We start from the raw sequence: 20,987 nt of genomic DNA on the forward strand, positions 1-20,987 counted from the left end.
AACTCAGGAGAGAGTTGATGCCTCATTAGCAGGAAAAGGAGCAAGTGTGATAACAGCTGCACGTTCTGTAATCACGCAGCTGCAGCATCTGTCTCTCCCTCTCCAGCACTTGATTGCAAGGGAAATTAAAGGAACTAGTCTGGGACTACCCCTTCAAGCCCCATTTCCTCTCCAGAGCTCCACCACGGAGACGCACGTTCCGAGGAGACGGTGCCAAAAGCACAGAAATTAAAGCTTTTAAAGCTCCTAATCCATTTGGCACTTCAGTGATACACAAAGAGTTACGACAACACCAACCCCCTCTCCGTGCACGGCACCGCTCCGGCGGCTCCCAGCCCCGTCTGCTTGAATCCCATCGATCCACTTCCATTGGAACAGCCTACGCTGTGACAACAGCCCTACTACTGCGAGTGTCTGGAGGATTGGTTTCTTTCTCCCTGCTGCTTTCACAGGAGACTGATTCCCAGAGCTCTGAGGAACGTGTTGCATGGAGGAAGCCTCCCAGGAGCTCTGGGAAATCCGGATAAACCTCAGCAGCATCAGGAATCCCCAGCTGAGTTACCCAAACACCGTGCACGTCCCGAGAGTGGAAACACCACTTCCATCTCAAACGTTCAGAAAATCTGTCACTGTTGGAGCCTGCAATTTGTCTTCCCTGTGTCCAGCCTGATTTTTCTCCAGAGACCCATCGAAAGCTCCACCATCCACACGCTCCGGAGAAGATTGTTTACACAGAGCTCATTAGGCTGCAGAAAGGGCTGGTTTCTCTCACTCATCACCACAGGCTGACCATTGGACCAGAGCAGGCTTAGATGGGATACTGGGAAGAAATCCTTCCCTGTGAGGGTGGGGAGGCCCTGGCACAGGTTGCCCAGAGAAGCTGTGGCTGCCCCTGGATCCCTGGAAGTGTCCAAGGTCAGGTTGGACGGCGCTTAGAGCAACCTGGGCTGGTGGAAGTGTCCCTGCCCACGGCAGGGGATTGGAATGAGATGGTCTTTAAGGTCCCTTGCAACTCAAACCATTCCAGCATTGTGTGATTGCATAAAATACCAGATATATTAAGCATCACCCGTTCACACAGAATTGCCTGTTACAAGTTTAAATAGGTTCTGTATAAAGCTGCCATGTGACAGCAACATGAACAACACCCCAAAAGATCCCTATGAGTAATTTGAAAAACCAAGTCAAAAATACTCCGGGATAGGTTTTGCAGTCGTGTTTATAGAAGGAGCACCAGCTCTGCCAATCAAGTTAATCAAGGTTTTAAAAAAAAAACAAAATAAAATATAACCCACACAAGCCCTGCTCATCTGATTTTTCATACATGCAAAATGCAAACTGGATTCCTCGGCGGCAGAAGGCTGAGTCTGGTAAAATATCAATCACATGTCACTTTGCTCAGATAGCTCTGGCACCCTTCCTGCTCCGCAGACAGAAAATGGAATAACAGATTATTCCCAAGGCTTTATTTTGAAGAACAAGGTGTGAGGTTTTTCTCTAGTAAATATTAAAGCTCTTCTACGTATTATACTCACACCTTTCCATGGCTGCTTTAGGAGCCTCCTCCAAGCTGCTCAGCCTAAATAATTCAGGCTGTGCCGTGATTCCGTGTACTACACGTGTGGCTGCAAACTGTGCTGCCGGTGGGAATTCCAAGGGCAGGTGCATCCCTACCGGCTCCTCTCCGTGTGACGGAGCTGTCGCTGCTGTCCTGTCTCCCTGAATCCGGATTCCCCTTCTCCTCTCTCCGGTACATCTCCCTCCACAAAGCTCTCTGCTCACTCCCTTTTCCAGTAGGATCTGCCTCGGGATCCAAAGGCAACATGTTCCCACCCAACAAGCTCAAAGGTGGCTTTAGGGGAGGAAAAAAGCATGGAGGAAATTCAGGGAAGGGCAAGGCATCCCTTCAATGTAACATTCCACTAATCATCCTGAATTCTGACCCAAAAATGCCACTTCAACGACTTTTTTTTTTTTTCCCCTTCATCTTATTTTCCCCCCCTCAGAGTGTCCCTCAAAACTGCCTGTGCTCCACCTTAGTGTCCTAATCCCTGGCACTGCAGTTCCAGGTATGGACTCTGGGAGTTATCATCTCTGAGAGGAGTGCAGAGGACAGCCTGCATTTTAAAATTTAACTCACATGCATGTTTATGACCTCAAATTAAATTTAAAGGAGCCTTAAACCCAAGCAGGCAAAACAAGGCTCTGCTAAAAGAACAAGTTCACGTCGTATTTTCGAGGATTCTTGTGTTCTGACTCATCCCCAGCTGAAATACACTGACCAGAACCACCTCTTCAGACTAGAACTGCAATCTGGATTATTTTCAGCTTTAGAATAAGTTCTTCAGGCAGTATCAGCTTTCATCTGGAAATACCTTTTGTTTCTATGTGGTTTTAAAAGCAGTGGCACGTCACTTCACCCTCAGCTGGGTTACAAGCTGCCCATGCAGCAGAACAGCTCTCTGGGATTTCACGTTTCCTCCATCAAAGGTTTTGATTCCTCTTTCTATTCAAAGTTTAACAGACATCTCAAAAGAAAAAACAGACTTTCTACTTCTTCATTCTCACTTTCTGACCATCACTTGAAAGACCAGAATTAAAAGCCCATGCGGCCCTGGCTGAGGACAAAGGTGACACGGGACGACTTATGCTGAGCACTTGTCCATTTGAGAGCTTCAGTCCCAACCCAGACCTCAAGTCAAAGAAAGATTTTACACAACTCTCATATTTCCCCCTGGAATCCCTGGAACCAAACCCTCTCCTTCCCCGATGTCCTATAAACCACAGCGCCACACTGAACCCCGAGCAGAGCTTAAATCTGACGCCAATTTTGCTGGATTTGAACTTAGAATTAAAAAAATCAAATTCTTCCCTGTGAGGGCAGTGAGACCCTGGCACAGGTTGCCCAGAGAAGCTGTGGCTGCCCCATTGCTGGAAGTGTCCAAGGCCAGGTTGGACAAGGCTTGGAGCAACCTGGGCTAGTGGAAGGTGTTCCTGCCCATGGCAGGGGGTGGAAAAAGATGATTTTTAAGTCCTTTCCAGCTCAAATCACTCTGGTATTCTATGAATCACAGAATGCCTTGGGAACTTCTGAAATAAAAGTCCAGATGTGGCTTTTAAAATAAACTATTCTTTTTTTTCCTTCACAAAATGCAGCATCAATCACCACCACACTTACAGCGTATATTCACAAGTCTTCTGGTGACATGGTTATGACCGAGGCAGAACTGCCAAGCCTAACTAAACTTGCTTTAAACCTTTCCTCCCTCTCATTAATGCCACAGACAGTGTTTACAGATGAGTAACTCGCAAGGTAAGCGAAGAAGTTCCACTGGAAATTTCACAACTCAACTGGTTTCATGCGTGAGGTCAGTCCAAGGGATGGTGCTGATGCCTCAAAGGACAAGTCCCTTCATTCCCAAGGTGGTGTTAGCAGAGAATCCCTGAAATTTGGATCAAATAGGATAATTTAAGCCCAGGAAGTGGAGGGATTTGGCATTGCTAAAGGTCCTAAGCAGAGCCAGAGGAGCATTTCTCGGGACCAGCAGCTGGCACGGTGCTGCCATCAGAAACCTGGGGAGAAAACTCTCAAGCAGGAGCTGGATGTTGTGACACGTTAAAGCACCAGGAACCACAAGCCAAACACAGGCAATTCAGCCACTCTACTCTCTCCGACCAGGAGAATCCCGCTCACCGGAACAGCGCTTCCAGGAGAGCCCATTTAACTCCCATTAGGAGCTGCCCCAGCTCTTTCATTCCTTACCCACATCATTAGAGGTGCATTTAAACACACACATTCGCTCGTGCCCCGGGTTTGATCAGTCGTGGCAACAAATATCACCTTTAAATAGACTGGACAGGGTTTGCAGGCCAGGCTGGCAGTGATTTGGTTTATATCCACTCATTAAGGTGCACTAATGGACCCACACATGCGTGACAGCCCTGGGCTGCTCGGAAAGGCAGCGATTGAACACACCCGGCTCGGCTCGCGCGGCCAGGGCTGGCAGGGGACACCTTCAATCAGCTGGGCTGGTATCAGCTCCAGCACACCAAAATACTACCTGCCTTTTGTTCCAGCTCGTACAGCTGGGAGGAAAAACGGACTCAGAAAGTCAGGAATGGTTAAGAACAATGACTGAGTCACACACCCGGTCCCCAGAGCTCCAGGTGGAATTCTGGTGGGGGAGAGGGGGGTGTTGAAAACACTTCCATTCTCACATCAGTGCAGGTCACCATGGAGCCAGTGGGAACTCCAGAGGATAAACCATCGGATCCCTGACAAAGGAGCCTAATTACAGCTTCCTTCTGGGGACCACAAGGTTTTTAAAAGAGTTTTATGGAAATGCCAAAAGTGCCTCCAACTGGATTTTCAGGAAGGTCCCTTGAAGTCAGGCTGTGGCTTCAAAACATCCAGGTGTGGTGAGTACTGGGGAGAAGATTGCTGCAAGTGCTACAGAAGCTGTTCTGCACAGATGATGCTCTGATACTTCAACAACACCCCTCCCACCACCACCACGTGCTTCCTCCAACTTCAAGGAGAATATTCCTAACAGGAAACAAAAAGAGCAAAACTTCTGAGGAACTCTTAGCACTGCCAAGTGGAGAAACAAAAAACAATCAGAATCACCCCCTATATTATCAGCTACAGGGTTTGAGAACATTAACTACACACTGAGATGTTCGACACGTGCGGCAGAGGGATGGGGAAGGGAAAAACACCCTCACACATCCCAGTCACCCACGCAGGAAAAGATGCAAATGGTTTGGAGCTCCAGGCTCTGAGGAGAGGGGTACAAGGAGAAAACATGTGAAGCCAAACCACAGCAAATGTGACCAGAGAGACGATCCCAGAGGGATTCCTGAGCTGCATGAGCTGCCAGCTGAAGCAGAGCCAAAGTGGCAGTGGGAGCTGCTCACAGCTACCGGGAGAACGGAGGAGGAACTGGCAGGAAGTTTCCAGGAGCTGCTGGAAGATCCAAGCAAGCTGCAGCCAGCTCTGCTTTCCCAGGCTGTGCCCAGTGTGGAAGGGTAAACAGCTGATAAGGAGGAATGTGCTGCAGAGCCCCCCCCAGCAGGCAGAACCCCCCGTTGTCCCGCAGCCTCGGCCCAAGGACGATTCCCAGTGCCCAGCACACAGCTCCCCACAGCCAGCGTTCCTGCTGCCAGTCCAAACCTTGGGGGATTTGAATCAAAGAGGATCTGATGCTGGACAACAGCTGCAAAAAACTCTGAGCTGGGGAGTTTGTGCCTCACACTGCAGTTACAATGCACAAGGAGATGATGTATCCACGTGGGGTATCCCCAGATACCAGAATTCCAGCTCCAGCTATTTGTCACAGTAAAACATTGGAAGCCAGCAGCATTCTTTAAACTAAAATGACAGATAATATCCCATTTCAGAGCTCCAAAGCGAGATCCTCACTCCTCATTTCAATAACCAAGACAAACACTTTATTTAACAGCTGCATTAACAGGTAGAAATACACTTCTCTCTGGAAGGCCAGGCAGACTTACAGTCCTACCTTCTGCAGGATTTAAACCCTCAATTAAAGGTGAATTCCTGTAAATAGGGGGGGAAATTCTTGTTTCTTCTGAACAGAAACCAAGCACTAAGTCTGATCTTAAATTTACCCCAACACTTCTTTATATGCACATAAAGACTCCTTTGGGTCCATTCACAGCTTGCTTCGTTCAGCTGACGGACTGCACAAGTTTTCATACAGCTCCGTGAGTTTTCTACCCTGACACGTAGAAAATTAGGACCTCACTGTCCAAACCCAAGATTTTAAGCATTGGGAGGGGCTGCCCAGGGAGGTGGTGGAGTCCCCACCCCTGGAGGTGTCCAAGTAACGAATGGACGTGGCACTCTGGGCTGGGGGACAAGGTGGGGATGGGGCACAGGCTGGGCTTGATGGTCTGGGAGGGCCTCTCCAACCTCAGTGATTCTGGGATTCTGTGATCTATGTGGGAAAGTGCAAAGCTCTATGAGTTGGACTGAGACCTTGGGGGCAGCACCTGAAACCACTTTCCCTTTTTTTTATTTTAATGTTTTTCATTTACGCACAACAGCGGCTGCTCCAAGAGGAACCATCTGACCCTCGAGGCCTCCAAGCACTGCTTTGCGTAGGGTTATTACAGCAAACTGGGCTTTAATCATATTTAAGCAGTGAAAAGTCAAAGTGCTGCTGCTGTGCTTTCCCCCCTTGCCCCTCCACGATCCACTTCTTCCCACCGCCTCCCACGGTTTCCTTGGAAACGTGTGCAAGCTTAAATTGGATTGACATTCACTTAGTGGACAGATGGAGTTTGGAACAGCCTGAAATTCGAGGCCGAGTCTCGGGATACCTCACGTTATCCACGCAAAACCCACCCCCTAAAGCTCGTGGGAAGGTTAAGGATCCCCTAATTATTCAGCAGGAGCTCCGAGGAGGCACCTCAGGAAGGTCAGTGCCCACCCATTGTTCTGCCTGAAAGCACCGGCCGAGCACGCGACGAGTTGTGTCGGGAGGGAAGGATTTAATTTTTGTTAAGCACTGAGAAAACAGGGAAGTTCTTAAGCTCATTAGTGGTTTCAGGCAGCAGAACTGCTGCAGATCACACATGGGCTGAGCACAGGCAGCGATGCTCCATCCGCACTGGAATTAAGCCACTCGCTTCCCTAACTTCATCCCTGGGCTGAAGTTATCCCTCATCACCGGTGCTGCCCCATGGGCCCTGAGAGGGGCAGGGTTTGTACCACACCTTTACAGCCCCAGAGGTGCCAGGACTGCACCTCCAGCAAAGCTGGTCATTTATTCCCAAGTGGGAATTATTCCCTGGCTCCTCTCCCACTGTATGGGAAGAAATGGAAATGGCTTTTTTTTTTTTTTTGGAAGGCTGGCTAAACAGCGCTTTCCCAACCCCACCGTCTGTCTCACAGCATTGGAAAGGATTCACCTCTTTCCAACCAAAACACAGGGAGGATGAGAAATCCCAAATAGTTACATTCCTAGAGATCTTTGATGAAATCCAGCACCTAAGAAAGGGAAAGATGGGATGACAGGGCTCTCACAGGGAACGAGGGGGGCAGCCAGCAGTTACTGCACATTCCCCCTCACCAAGTGCTTGGTTATTGCAGGTGCCAGCCCCAGGAATTAGGGATTGGCCAGAGAGTTTGGGTTACCAGGGGACTTCTAAGGAATAAATCCCCAAAACACCTGGTTCACTTCTGTTCCTTGTGCAATCTGCTGAAATCTAAGGAATTCCCAGTTTGGGATTTACCTGTCCAGGTCAGGATTTCCATACCTGCCCTGCCACGTGGCGTTTAGCCAGCATTTAAGGAAAACCTCCTTCTTCTCTGTCTACAAGTGATTGGAGCTGCCAAATCCTTTTCCTTTGCAATTCCTGCTCACCTTGGAGAGAGCTCTGCACCTCCTTACTCTGAGCCACCTCCAGCCTTGAATCCCTCCACTGATTTTGGCCGAGCTGAACAAAGGAACGAACTCAAACATGCCTCTTGTCTCTGTTTTTGAGGGGTTTTCTCTTAATTGAAAATAAACCTCCTGCTGCCCCACTAGTTCTCTCCACAAGCCAGTGCCTTCCCACTTTCCTCCTCCTTCCAAACCTTCCACGTTTATCAATATGTGATTATTGCAGCTTGTTCCTCACTGCTCCCAGGTGCTCTCCATCCTCCCTCCACAGATGCCTCCTCTCCACCCCTGCTCAAATCCTGTTATTTTTTTTTTTAAAGGAATTCCCAACCCTAAACCAGTGACAATGCACTCAACCCACTCACTGCCCTAACACAGCAAGCATCCCAAAGTTATTCCAGGGATGTGGATCCTGGTCCTTTCCGGGGGCTACGCTGGTTAACAAATTTCTCCGGCGAGGATCCAAGGCTTGGGAATGCGAGGCTGCTCCCAGCCCCGGCAGCATCCGCCTGCTCCGCAGCCACTCAGCCACGCTCCCTCCAGCTCCTGGAGCTCAACTCAACCACCTTTTCCTCCCATCCCTGGGACTCCCCGTTTCCCTTCCCCGCTGCCTATGGAAGCCTGTTCCAGGTATTCCGCAGGCGCCAGGAGACACAATGAAGCCGAGCGGCGGATAAAGCCGTGCTGCGGGAAGGCAGCCGAAGCTCCCGATTTCCCGAGCTTCCCACAGGCCACAGGCAGGAACAATAGAAGGCCAGGCACGGTGCAGGGAGGAAGCAATGCCCGGGATCTCGATGCTTCCCCCAGCACTGGGGTTTTATTTCAAGGATGATAATCCAGACGCTGAAAAAAATCAGCTGCCAGCCAAGGGGTTTTATTCCAATCAATGCGAGGAAAACGTCTGCTTTTTGTCCCTAAGAGCATCATAAATAATTTGAAATATCGAGATACAGGCAGCTGCTAAAAGCCAAGATCTTTCATTTAAAAAAAAAAAAAAGTAAAATAAATTAAAAACCCCCAGGCTGCTGAGCTGCAGAGTTTCAAAGCCCAGCATGAGACAAACTGCTGGAAGAACAATGGGTGCCAGCGAGCGCTCCTGGGATGTGCCTCACAAAGGGGGGGAACCTAAAAAATCATCCCTGCCTTCAGTCACACCTTTGTTCGGGAGAACTGGGACACGAGGAACGCAGCACCCGGCGGCAGCATCTTATCCTTGAGCACGCCACGTTTAACACAAATCCCACCTGCGCCACGTGCCGCTTCCCAGAGCGCTTCCACCCCCAGCAGGACGGCGCCCAGGGAATACAGCAGCGGGAAAATCCCACCTGGGCTGCACCACCCTCCTCTGGGAAGGGCAAGGAGACACACAAGGCACACGGGTCCCAACACTCTGGCACCCGGCTGATCCGTCAGGCTCCTGTCACGGTGCCTGCGCACATGTGACAGCAAACACCCCCCAAATTCCTGGGCGGCCCCAAAGGCACTGGGAGTTTCAAATGGCACACAAACCGAACGATTCCAAGCAGCCCTCGACAAGACCTGACCACGTATCCACCTATAATCTCAGGCAGGGCTTTCATAGAAAGGTGATAAAAGCAGCATTCCCAGCCGTGCCATGTGGGAAAAACGCGCAGCGCTCCGGCCCTGAGCACACGGTGCTCCCGGGGAGCTGACACACATCCCTCCCAGGGAATAGGTGCTTATTTAGCTGCACACTCAGTTGGACTCCTAGAGGGACTGCCCAGTGCCACCGGACTCATGGGCTGTTACACGGCTCATTCCCACGTTTTTTAATTTGAGGAAACGCTCATGTCCTTCCCCGTCCCCAAGAGCTCAGCGCTGCCAAAAAGCACCGCTCAAAAACCAGGCAGAAATCAGGAGCGTCCCTGGTGTTATTTCTGACCCATGTGGGGTTAATAACCCCCCACCCTATATGGGGCATGTCTACAATGGATTCAATGTCCACAGACAACTGGCTGAAGAAAGGGAAAACAGGTTGTTTTTTCCTCCTTTTCAGCTGCCTTTCACCAGAAGCAGAGTAGACCTGCTGTCCCCACTGAGGGGCTTCCACCATCATTTAATTCAAACTACAACTGTAAAATTTCCAGAGGATAATACTGAGAGATACAGAGCTTTTACAACGAGGTTCAGGTTTGGCTCCCTCAGCTGACTGCACTTCTTACACCCCACCAGCTCTCCATACCCTGATTTTACAAGGATTTCACCCATACAGCAAGAGAAAAAATAACATGGAACAGATCAACTAAACTCCAAATGCACTAGTTTTAAATCAGATGTATAGTTATTTTTCCTAATGACATCCTTGGATTCTCTTTAAGAACACCAGTCCCTCATTTTACTTAATGGCCAGATGAAGTTTTCCAGTGTCCTGTTCTTCTAATGGAAAGGGTTTTTTATTCCCACGCACTATCACTGTGACTCTACTTTATTTCTAATAAAGCTTCATGCTAAAACAGCAAATCTGGGCAGTAACTGGACAAAGGCCTGTGGCATTGTCCCACACAACCTCATTTCCTTCTGTCTTTTAAGAAATAAAACCAGTAGTACTACATTTAAGTGTGTTTTCCATATTTAAAGAATAGCAGGTGCCAGTACAAGTGCAAAAGAGGGTTAAACCGTGATGGTCTGGTTGGAGATAATTCATGCACTCAGAGCAACAATCTGGCCATGAATTTTAATATTTTTTGCCATTACAATCCACGTCTCTGGTGTGAATGGAAGAGGAGCTGCCATGCTGGACAGAGAACACTGCTGAAGGACCCAAAGCCTCCAGTCCTCGTGCTGAAACACAGAGCACAGTTCCTGAGCACCCTCCACAAAACACCCCCTCCTTTCAAACACAGTTTGCATCCAGAAGCTGCAACGTTTTCCAGGCTTTCCATGGGGAGAAATAGCTGAAGACAGCCCAAATGTGCAGCTGGGAATATAACCTGCAGCTCCCCTCTGAGCTGCTGGAAGCAGGAATGTAAATACACGGAGAGGTGAAGCAGGAGAGCAAATCAGAGCCCTCTGGATGGGGGACACCCCCCGGGACCACCATGTGTCCCTTGCTGTCACACACCAGCCACCCTGGTCCCTGCCAGCCCACAGCTTATGTCTGGAGCTATTATAGGTTTATGGTTGTTTACCTAATTTTTTTTTTAAATTTTTTTTTTTTTTTAATTTCCCAGTTATCTGAACCGCTGCTTGTTTATTATGAATAACATGAGAGTTGTGACTTAATTGGTTCAGCTGGTCGGGCACGACCAGTTGGGTTTGTTCTGCCCCTACTTCTGTGGGGTGTTTGGACGTGGTTAACTGAGATCCCAGAATCATTTAGGTCGGAAAAGACGTTCCAAGACCAAGTCCAACCCGTGACCCATCCCCATCTTGTCACCCAGCCCAGAGCACTGAGTGCCACGTCCAGTCGTTCCAGGAATGGGGACTCCACCACCTCCCTGGGCAGCCCCTCCCACTGCCTGACAACCCTTTTTGTGAAGAAACTCCTTCTGATGTCCAAATGGGGGACAACCAACTGGGAGATGGGATAAAAAAAAAAAGCCCCACACAGCTCCTTGTGAATGTGATATTTGCACATCTGGGCACACCCTCCTGTTTTCGCAGTGCCAGGTATCGTCATTCCCTCATTTCCCTGCGATCCGAATGCGATGCCAAGCAGCAAACGTGCCTTTGCCTCCCATTCCTAATTATTTTTCAATTGTTTACTTTGGACAGCTTTGCTGCTAAGGGCTTATTTTCAGTGCTGCAGCAGCATTAGGAAAGCATTTGCTGGAGGGTGGATTTCCCCCAGATCCCGGCCAGGCGCTCCCTAGATCGGATCTCCCCAGGCTGGACCAGCACACACGTCCCATGGAGCCCCCGAGTGACACACCATCACAGCACACAAAATCAACCTGCAAAAACCTCAGACACAACAAGTTCCACCTCAACAGAAGGAAGAGCTTTCCATGGAGGGTGGCAGAGCACTGGAATAGCTCCTAGGGAGGTCGTGGACTCTCCCTCGCTGGAGACATCCCGAACCCACCTGGACGTGTTCCTGTGTCCCCTGCTCTAGGTGGGGATGATCTCCAGAGATCCCTTCCAGCCCTAACGGTCCTGTGGCTCTGTGACATTGGTTAAAAAGGGAAACAAACACTAAGGCTGCCAGAGTGGAGACAGAAAGGTGATGGGCATGACTGGCAAGAAGGACAGAGCACAGACATTAAACCAAACTATTGAGTTGAATGAGAAACCTCAGCAACCTCCAAAATAACATTTCTGCTGCAAGACCCAAAGGTGCGACTGCTTTCCCCCCCAAAACCCCACATCTCTAAGTGGCATTTTATTGTTCTGTGCAACTGTCACCATCAACACCCAGCAAACAGAGCATCTGGAAAGGATCCACTCTCCTAAAGTTGAGGGAATCATTTTCCCTCGCAGGTTTGCTGTTTCCCAGCTGGTTTTACACCTATCAGCAATGCTACACTTCCCTGCTCTGCTCCCGAAGAGCAGCTGGAAAGCTCCGTTGGAAATGATGCACTGAATTCACGAGGAAAACAAACAGAAATCAATGTTTAAATCCAAAATGTCCTGGTAAACCAGCCTAACACACGGTTTCCTATCGCCAGCAAATATTTAGACAGTTCCAGCTGAAGCTGGGGAAGGATTCAGGTAGGCAGGACATGCCAAACGTGAAGGATGGCTCGGGATGAATATGTGAGCAGGATATCTCTGCTAAAGCGATCAGTGGCGTGCTGGTATTTAAATCACATTAAGATTTCAAAAGCATCAGTCTATCACGCAGCTCGTGGCACTCCTTCCCGCAACCACGAGGGCTGGAAGCCTTCAAACCAGCCCCCCGGCCCCCCCCACCCCCCCGAGAACATCAGTGATCCCCTCGGCGCGGAGCAAGCGCTCGCTAATTGTGGCAAACTGATGGGCAGATCAATTAACCGGGTGAGCCAAAGCCCGGCAGAGCCTCTCGCTTTGAGGTTCGCCCGCTCCTCACAATGATGACTTCAGATGGAGCACGAGGGGCAGCTGGATCCCTTAAAACAAAACACAGCCACAACCTCCCTCAGATAAGCATTTCGTGGAAAGAGAGAGGGGAGGGGGAGCGGCGAACAGAACAGCTCCCGAGCGCTCTCGTATTTTTTAAGTTTTCACGGCTGCTCCCGGGGAGCAGAGGGGTCCCTGCCGCTCCCCGTGCCGGGGGTGGGAGTCCCTGTGCCGGGGCTGGCTCCGAGCGGAGCCCGGGGAGCACTTGCTCGTCTTCCCGAGCTCTGCCCAGTCACATGTGCTGGCTCCTGCGCCTCGTAGAAGCAGCTGGAAAAGAGGGAGCCAACGGAGCTGCCTCCATTAGGAGCCACCGCTACACAAAAGGAGAAGAGGAAACAAGCCCTCGGCCACCGGGGCTGCCGGCAGGAAAGGAGAGGTGTCCACGGCCACGGAGAACGCACGGCAAGTGGGGAAAACCGCGATGGAAACGAAAGCTGCTCCGCTGAGCCCCGGAGAGGCTCGGTGGCACCTGCCCGACAGGGACACGGGGCTCACGCCGCATCACCTCGGGAAACCACCGGGAACTCGACGGACGCACCCGCTCTACCAGCAGCCACCCCGCTGCGGGGCTCACGGCCCCGCCCGGCAGCGGGGACCCCCAAAACCCCGACCCCGCCGGGCCGTCCTGTGCCAACTCCCGGCCGGGCAGCGCCGGCTCTGCCCCGACACCGGCGGGGCCGCGGGCAGCGGCGGCTCTCCCGGGGACCGGCTCCGCACCGGCAATGCCGGGGCGAGCAGCCCCCGGGGGCCACGAGTCCCGCAAGTCCCGGGGTCCGCCCCCCGCCGCCTTTGTGCTCTCCGAGTGCCCGGGGCGGGGGGCCCGGGGGGCTCGGCGGGTCCGCTCCGGCCTCGCAGCGGCAGGACCGCGCGGGGTAACGGCGGCCCAGCCCGGCCCGAGCCCGCGGTGCCCTCCCGGCGCTCCCTCCCCGCCGCCGCCGAGGGAAGTTCCCGGTGGCCCTGCGCCCCCCAAACCCCGGGGCGGCGGCGGCACCTGCTCCCGGCCCGGCGGAGTTCCCGGGGCGGAGGGACGACGCGGCGCCGCGTGGGACTCACCGGAAGCTGCCGCAGGCCCGGGGAGAAATCCAGCGGCGGGAGCGCGGCGAGTCCCGGGCTCCGCGCCGCTGCTGCGTCAGCGCCGCCGCCTCCTCGGCTGCGGGATGGGGACGAGGCGCCGCCGCCGCCCGCCCCTGGCCGCGGGGCGTCGCGGAGCGGGCGGGCGGAGGCCGGAGCGGGCGGCGGAGGGGCCGGGAGGGGCGGAGGAGGGGGCGGAGGAGAGGGCGGAGGAGGGACCGGGGCGCCGCCGCCGCCGCCGCGAACTCCCCGCAAGCCGCGAGCGCCTCCGGCCTCCTTCCTGCTTCCTCGTCCGCAGCCAATCGCCGCGCGCCGCCCGCCGCTCGCCCCGCCGCGCCGCCCAATCAGCGCCGCCGCCCCGCGCCGCCACCGCCCAATCAGCGCCGCGCCCGCCTCCGCCCTGCGCCCCCGGGCCGCCCCCCGAGCCCCCAGCCCGCGCCCCCGCAAGGGGCTCAGGATCACCGGGATCGCCGGGAACGCCGGGATAGCTGCGCACCCGGGGAGCCCCCGGTGGCCGCGGGTCCCTCGCAGGACGGGACGCTGTCAGAGACCCCCCCCCCATCCTGCACCCGGGACGCCCTCGCCCCTCCCGGGTGTGCCCGGAGCATCCCAGGGGCTGCCGCGCTTAAACCGAGCCCCCGCATCCAAACTCCGGGAAAGTCGGGAGTCCCGGGGGTTCGGCGGGAGCCCCGCGGGAAGCTGCCGGGGCGGAGAGGCACGAGGCACGGGTGGCCGGGCGCCCATCGCTCCCACCCGGGGATGGGCACTGGAAAAGCCTCGCGTGGCTGTGGCTGCCCCCGAGCGGCCCCGTGACCCGCCACCCCACTCCGGCTGAGGAGGGAAAAGGCCAACAGGGAGTTCTCTGGTGTCCCAGAGGTTCCCCACAGAGACCATCCTCACCGGGATGTGTCCGTGGTCTCACCGGGAGGTGTGATACGGCAGCGATCGTGTCTTCTTCCCAACCAGAACATCTGGAAATTTCCATATTCTCCTCAAAAACAGATTTAAAACCCTAAAGGAGACCCCAGAAGCCTCGGAAGTTATTTAATATGTGTCTTTGGCAGCACCACAGCACCACTGAAGCCCCTCCATCAGTTGTAGAATGGGGTTTTTCCACAGAGTCATGGAGTCTCCTGAGCTGGATGATGAGTCCCACTCCTAGCCCTGCACAGGACAGCCCCAGCATCCCACCATGTCCCTGAGAGCCTTGTCCAAACTTGTCCTGAGCTCGGGCTGTGGCTGCTGCCATGGGGAGCCTGCTCCAGTGCCCAGTTTGTCCAATTTCTTTTAAACCTGGGAAAGCTCCGAGGAGGAACTGGCACACGGAACAAGCAACCCATGGAACACCAGGAGCTAAATGCACACAAAGTGAGGGTGGGACCCCGAGGGTCTGCTTGAAATCTAACTAAACTGCAGGAAACCCAGGGAGCTGAAATACTTCCTGCCTTGTTCTGGTGGTCCTTGGTCCATCAGGATCTTGCAAACAGAGCATGGTATGATTTTTGCAGGATCCAGACGTTACACAGGGAAAGACTGAGGAAAAATTCGGCTATTTGGAGGTACTGATTCCCCAGAGAAATACCAGTCACTGGTGAAGCAGCAGGGAAAAATAAATATCCTTAATAGTTACACCCCTGGAAGCCCTCAAGGTGCAGTAGGGCAACTCTCCTTAAAACCACCCTGATACTGTGTAGGAGTTGGACTTGGATGATCCTTGTGGGTCCCTTCCACCTCAGGATATTCTGTGGTTGCCCCATTTCACTGCTTCCCTTCAGAAATGCCGCCTTTGGATGAGACTTTTCCAGGCTCCGTTTAAGGCAGTCGGGCATCGCCAAGAGCTGCTGCACGAGCACAGATGTTGTCTCTCCTCAGACCAGAGCTGCTCCCCACCTGAAAAGCAAAGGCAGCTTGTATTGCTGCCAAAGTGCTCCCTAAAAATTATATTTTATGGGAGTTTTCCCTCTGCTCTGAGCCACAGGAACGGGAGGGAAACCACAGCACTGCTGAGACCAGAGCGAGCTCAGTTCTGGTGTAACACAGAGCACGCTCACTCCAGTTATTAGAAGTGTTCAAGTGACTTCCAAAGTCTACCCCTTGGACTCCCATTGCTAAACAGAGTGACATCTGGAGCAGGAAAAAGAAGAATCTGGGAATTCTGAATTTCTAAATCCACCCCCCCAACTTCAGCGATAAACCCACAGTATTCCAGAGGGAAGCACTTGGGCAAAATTCATGCTGAAGTTCAACGATAAATATCATTTAGCAGCTGCTTTTTGGGGAAAGGAGGTGGAGGTGAGGCCACCTCCCCTGTTCCAGGTGTTTGGAATGGGAGAACATCTGGAGCATGGGCAGGTTGAGGATGGGGCACCATGTACTCCAGAGCTGCACAATGTGGGGGGGGGAGCACAAGGGAGCCATCTGCAGAGCTCCCTCTCTTTTGAGAAACTAATTTATTCTGAAGTGGGGCCTTTCCTCGTCCCTTTCTCGGAGGGATGAGGGAGAAAAATGGGAAGTTAATTGCTGATTCCAGAACAATATGGCTGTGTGTGCCGGGCTCCAGCCTGGCAGTGCCGTGCCGGTTGGGCTTTTCCTCCCCTCATTGAGTGGGAAGAACAAACACCAAAGCCCCGACACGATCCCCAAACCCTGGCCTGTTTTTTGGGAAAGGGACAACATCCAGGGCTGTGGACTGCCTGAGCAGCAGCACCGCAGGGATCTGTGTCCCCACCTCACAATTTGGGCTGTGGCAGCAACTTGCTGAGGTACCTGTTGGGAAAAGGGGTTGCTGGGGGAGCTGGGCCGGGAACCAGCAGGGATTAAGGGATTGTCCCTCATAGCCCCCATCACCTCCACAAATATTGAGGTGGGAGAGACACACACACAGCTGAGCCAGTGCTAAAGGAAGGGGAAAGAGGATTTCACCATCAGTGTGGGGAAAATGGGGAAAAGGATCTTTGCATTTCCTGACTCTGAGTTTCAGGAGTAAAGGCAGAATCTGTCCCACAGGAGAATGGGGAAGAGCCCCAGCCCCTCACTGTGGGTCGGGCTGGGAGAAGGGGTGTTTGCTCTGCACATCCCAGGGCACACTTAGAGTTCTCCGACCTTCGGGAACAAGTGGTGAGTTTTAAAAAATCACAGAAAATCCGAGAAGAGGAAAAATCCCCCAGCAGAGCTGCAAGGACAGGGAAAGGCCACCTGGAGCTCCCGTGCCTGTGCGGTTTTAGCTAAAGTGGGGAGGCAGTGCATCCCTGGGAGTGCAACACTGGAGCTTCCTGCACACCCCCAAACTGATGGAGAACTCCCATTCCATGGGAGAGATGGAGAGCTTGAGGAACAGCCTCAGTCTGAGCAAGCTCACACACTAAAAGCAGCAATGTGGAGGATCCTGCTCCGACTGGTTCCCGAGCCAGCCCTGGGGAAGGACTTGGCTGCAGGGAAGAGCTTGGCACATGTGGGAGGGGTAGGATGGCAGGGCCCACCTTCCCAAACAGCCTCTGGTTGCTTTTGGGGGATAAACCCACCCCTGGATCCCTGAGGATGGGGCTTCGTGTGGCCCCTCTCTGGCTGTGGGGACAGGGCTGGGGTAAAAGGTCTTTATTTCGGCACATCTCAGCTGCATCCCGTGGGATTCCCACCTTTTCCAAGCATCTCCTCCACCAGGGAGCATCCCCAAATCCAAACCAGCCTCCACAGAAAAGCTGCTGGTGCTGAACTGGCTCTGGTGGCAAAGAGATGGGTTTTGGTGGGTCCCTCCTTTCCTTCCCCCTTCCAGGCCTGACCCAGTAACTGCAGAAGGCCGAATGAATCCCTGGTGGAGGTTCATGGACTGCCTTGGAATTCCATTACACCAAAAAAGCAAATTGGCTGTGAGTGTTCAGGTCTGCAGCAAACCAGCTGTGGTTACACAGGCGGCTTCCTCCGAGATTTCTGTTTAAACATCAGCGCTTGCTCGTTTTTAGCCGGGTGGAATATTCCCCCTTTCCCTTCGGAAGAAATCAGGAGGGATTCGGGTTGGAGGAGAGGTCTCTGCCAGCACGGAGGTGTCACACAGGATCTCATTATCTACCTGGATTACTGTATTTCTGTCTCAGGGAATCATCTGCAGGCTTTTAGTGCTGGTGCTGCTACGAAGGTTTAGTTTATCATTTATTTTAATGTATTTTAGTTTTAGAGAACTTGACACTGTTTATATCCAAAGATATTGTCTGTGAAGCAGCAGTGCCAGGGAAGTTCAGCAAGACAAAGAGAATTGCTGTGTTGTATTTCTTATTTCACCTCTCACCTTTACACTTTAAAGTGCTTTAGTGAGGAATATATAATATATATAATTTATTGATGGAGAGAGAAACAGAGGGACAATGAGAAGAGCTTGGTGGGGACCAGGACAGGCAGGAAGTGAGACTGGATTAGTTAAAGCAGAAAACCACAGGAGTAAGAGTTAAGAACATCCCTGAGTGTCACAGATGGAGGTGGATGTAGGTGTGGTGGATGTGGATGTGCTTCAGTGTATTGCAAAATCGGGATTAAGAGCGAGGACTCTGCTTTATGAGCCGGTCCTGGCAGACAGTGACAAACTCCCGTGCACAGGAAGGATAAACGTCCTGCCTCGCCTTCCCAAGGTAGCCATTATTTTATGGAGTGTGATTCACAAAACCAGGGAGGCTGGAGGGATCACAACACAAAACACATGGCCCAGAAACCCAGAATGGGAAAGCAAACAGCAATTACGGGACCATCTGTGCTGCGGGATGGGGCTGCGGCGACCCACCGAGGGCTGTTGGGCTGGGGGCAGTGCCTGAGCTGTGCTCGCCTTGGGGAAATCCCTGGGAACAAACCCCTGGCTGCGTGTACGACTCCAGGCAGTGACTTCTCTCCTGGTGCAGGATTAACACAGGAAAACCCTAATAAGAAATCCCGAAGGCAGCCGCCCAGCCAATCCGCATTTCCATAGGAAACAGCTGCATCAGCAGGAAATCTCCATCCCTTGCTCGAGTCCCTCAGGTGGATGGATGGGAGCTCCTGCCAGCACACGGACACTGGGATTCCTTGGGGGAGGGGATGTGTCTGCTCCTCCACGCTCCTGCCAGCACCAGACACAGGGACAGGGACGCTGAGGTGCCCGAGGTGAAATCCTGGCTCAGAGTGAAGGAGACTTCCAGTAGCCATGGAGCATCCAAACCCATCCCCCACACCTGCACTGGGAGCGAAGGAGCACAGCCACCACAGGCACTGAAAGCCCTACAGCACCCCCAGAGTCTCCAGGTGAGAAAGTTGGTTCAGAGTTGCACTCATTCCTAATGGAGTTATTTTTCCATGTGAAAAGGAAATGGCACTGCTGGATGCTTTACCCTCACCTTGGCCCCAAGGTCCCAAAGATGCCCAGCACCCTGAGGCCCACCCAGAGTCCCACTTGGGGATGTTTTCAACCTAGAGGGTTGTTTTTCACTCCTTATTTTCAGCAGCAGCAGGAGGGAATAACATCTCCATGGGCTTTTCAAGGAAAAGCTCCGAAATCCTCATTAAAACAACGACAATGTCTCAGTGTCAGGGGAAAATACACACACACACATCAGCCATTAACCTCTGCCTAATCCCAGGGGTTGGGGCTGAGTTTGAAGCTGCTGCACCTCCATCCCTCACTGACCCTGCATCAGGCACCTGGAGGGAATCTTTGGAGTTTCCTGGTGCAAATCTCCCTCTTAGGGACGTGGCTAAAGGTGGCCTTGGCAGCGCCGGGGGAACGGTTGGACTCCTTGGTCTTAGAGGTCTCTTTCCAACCTAAATGCTTCCATGATTGTATGATAATCCTATTAGCATTAACATGGGCTGTGTGGCTAAATCCTCACATTCTGCACAGAAATGGAATCCTGGAGGGGCTGGCTTAAAATAACAAATGCTGGGAAGGGGAGAGGCGGGAGCAGAGGAGGGTTTGTCCAGGGATGGTGGCTCCTGTGGGAAGGCAATCAGGCAGTGCTCAGGGATTTGGAGCTGCTGGGGAGAGTTGTCTGGGCTGGGGTTGGAGGCACATCTGCAGGGTGTGCAATTACCTGGGGCAAACGCTGCACCCCAGGTGGGCAGCACCTCCTTCACCTCCCTTCCCACACCTTTCCTTATTCTTGTTCGATTACAATGAGAGAGGAAAAGGAAAGGGAAAAAGGAAGGGTCTGCGCCCCATTTCCTCCAGCCTTTGAAGCAGAGGATGGTGTTTTTGAGACATGGGCTCCACAGGGCCAGCAGGGGATGGATCACGGAGCAAATACTGGGGGTAAGCATGGGGAACCCTGGCACGGACACACCACGGCAGGGGAGCAAGAGTCATTCCCAAAAAGCTGGAGAACAGGCAGAGCCACCATGACCAGCAGTGCTGAGGTCCCGCCCACATGTCCCATGGCAGGGTCTTCCCATGGGATGGGCTGAGGGATGACAAGGGTGCAGGACGATGGGGGAGCTGCTGCAGGGCAGGATTTGTGCCCCCTGGCCACAGCCCTGGGCTCAGCCAGAGGCTTATCCCAGCGCCCTGGCTGCTGCAGCCCTTGGAAAAATAGTCATTAACCCCAATATCCTCATTAAATACTCACGTGAGGGCTGTGCACTCCACCAAAGTATTCCCGCTCTTCCGAGAGCTGAAGGTACCTGGCGTAAAGAGAACTTTAGTTCAGGAGACCCTGGATGATACTGATCACTCTTGGCCTCACATTTAATGACCAGTTTATTCCTCCCAAGTGTCCAAGAAGTGAATTGGTGGCACAGTCTTGCTTCTGTCCCAGCTCAGAAACGCCCCCAGGGTTCACACTCAGCCTGAAAACCAACCCAATTTAAACAAGGTGGGTTGTTCCCACTGTTTGGCCAGAGCCTTGGATCAAACTCCATGTATCCTGCTATTACTATTCATTATTCCCTCCAGTGGTACCCTGGATGTTTGAGCTGGGATCTGCCTAATCCCGTAAAGCTCGGCTTCTCCTTGTGCCAGAACGGGGAACAAAGTCATAATTCTCCTTCCGCAGCCTCCCGGCTGTTGCCATGGGAATGATGCAATGTTCCCCATTCCCGGGGCTGCTCTCCTGCCACTGCAGGTAGGAGAAGCCACTTTCCCAAGGGAAGAGTGCCCTGGATTGAGTGCTGTGCTTGGACAGGTTGTGGATCACTCCATCAAAGGGACAGCGCTGTGTTCACAGGGGACCTGCTTTCCTTGTAGACCCCAATCATTTGAGGAGAAGTTGCTAAAAAGTGTCACTTAGGGTGTAAAGTTCAATTTTCCCTGGGGGAATCTGGACATGGATGAACTTTCTAAGCTAAAATGGGGAACAAGACAGGTCCTGATGGGAGCCTCGTGCAACCTGGGGAGATAAAACTCATTAAAAGTCACCCCCTTTTTCTTTCCCCCCACCTGTTTGCCTTCTAGAAACCCCAATAAAACCAAGGCCCCAAATCTGAAGATGGCTTCTTCCT

General features: G+C 52.8%; 1 protein-coding gene across 1 annotated transcript in view; it reads right to left on the minus strand.

Annotated features, from left to right (window-relative positions):
* BAHD1 (bromo adjacent homology domain containing 1) overlaps positions 1-20,171 on the minus strand; it is a 37,541-nt gene extending 17,370 nt beyond the window's left edge. Inside the window, exon 1 of the mRNA XM_050336103.1 lies at positions 20,117-20,171. The gene's annotated coding sequence lies outside the window, so the exon portion shown is untranslated. The remainder of the gene's footprint in view (positions 1-20,116) is intronic.
* Positions 20,172-20,987: the final 816 nt, after the last annotated feature.

This window comes from Myiozetetes cayanensis, unplaced genomic scaffold (assembly GCF_022539395.1).
Source record: "Myiozetetes cayanensis isolate MyiCay16 unplaced genomic scaffold, myiCay2020 scf6-25, whole genome shotgun sequence".
NCBI lineage: Eukaryota > Metazoa > Chordata > Aves > Passeriformes > Tyrannidae > Myiozetetes > Myiozetetes cayanensis.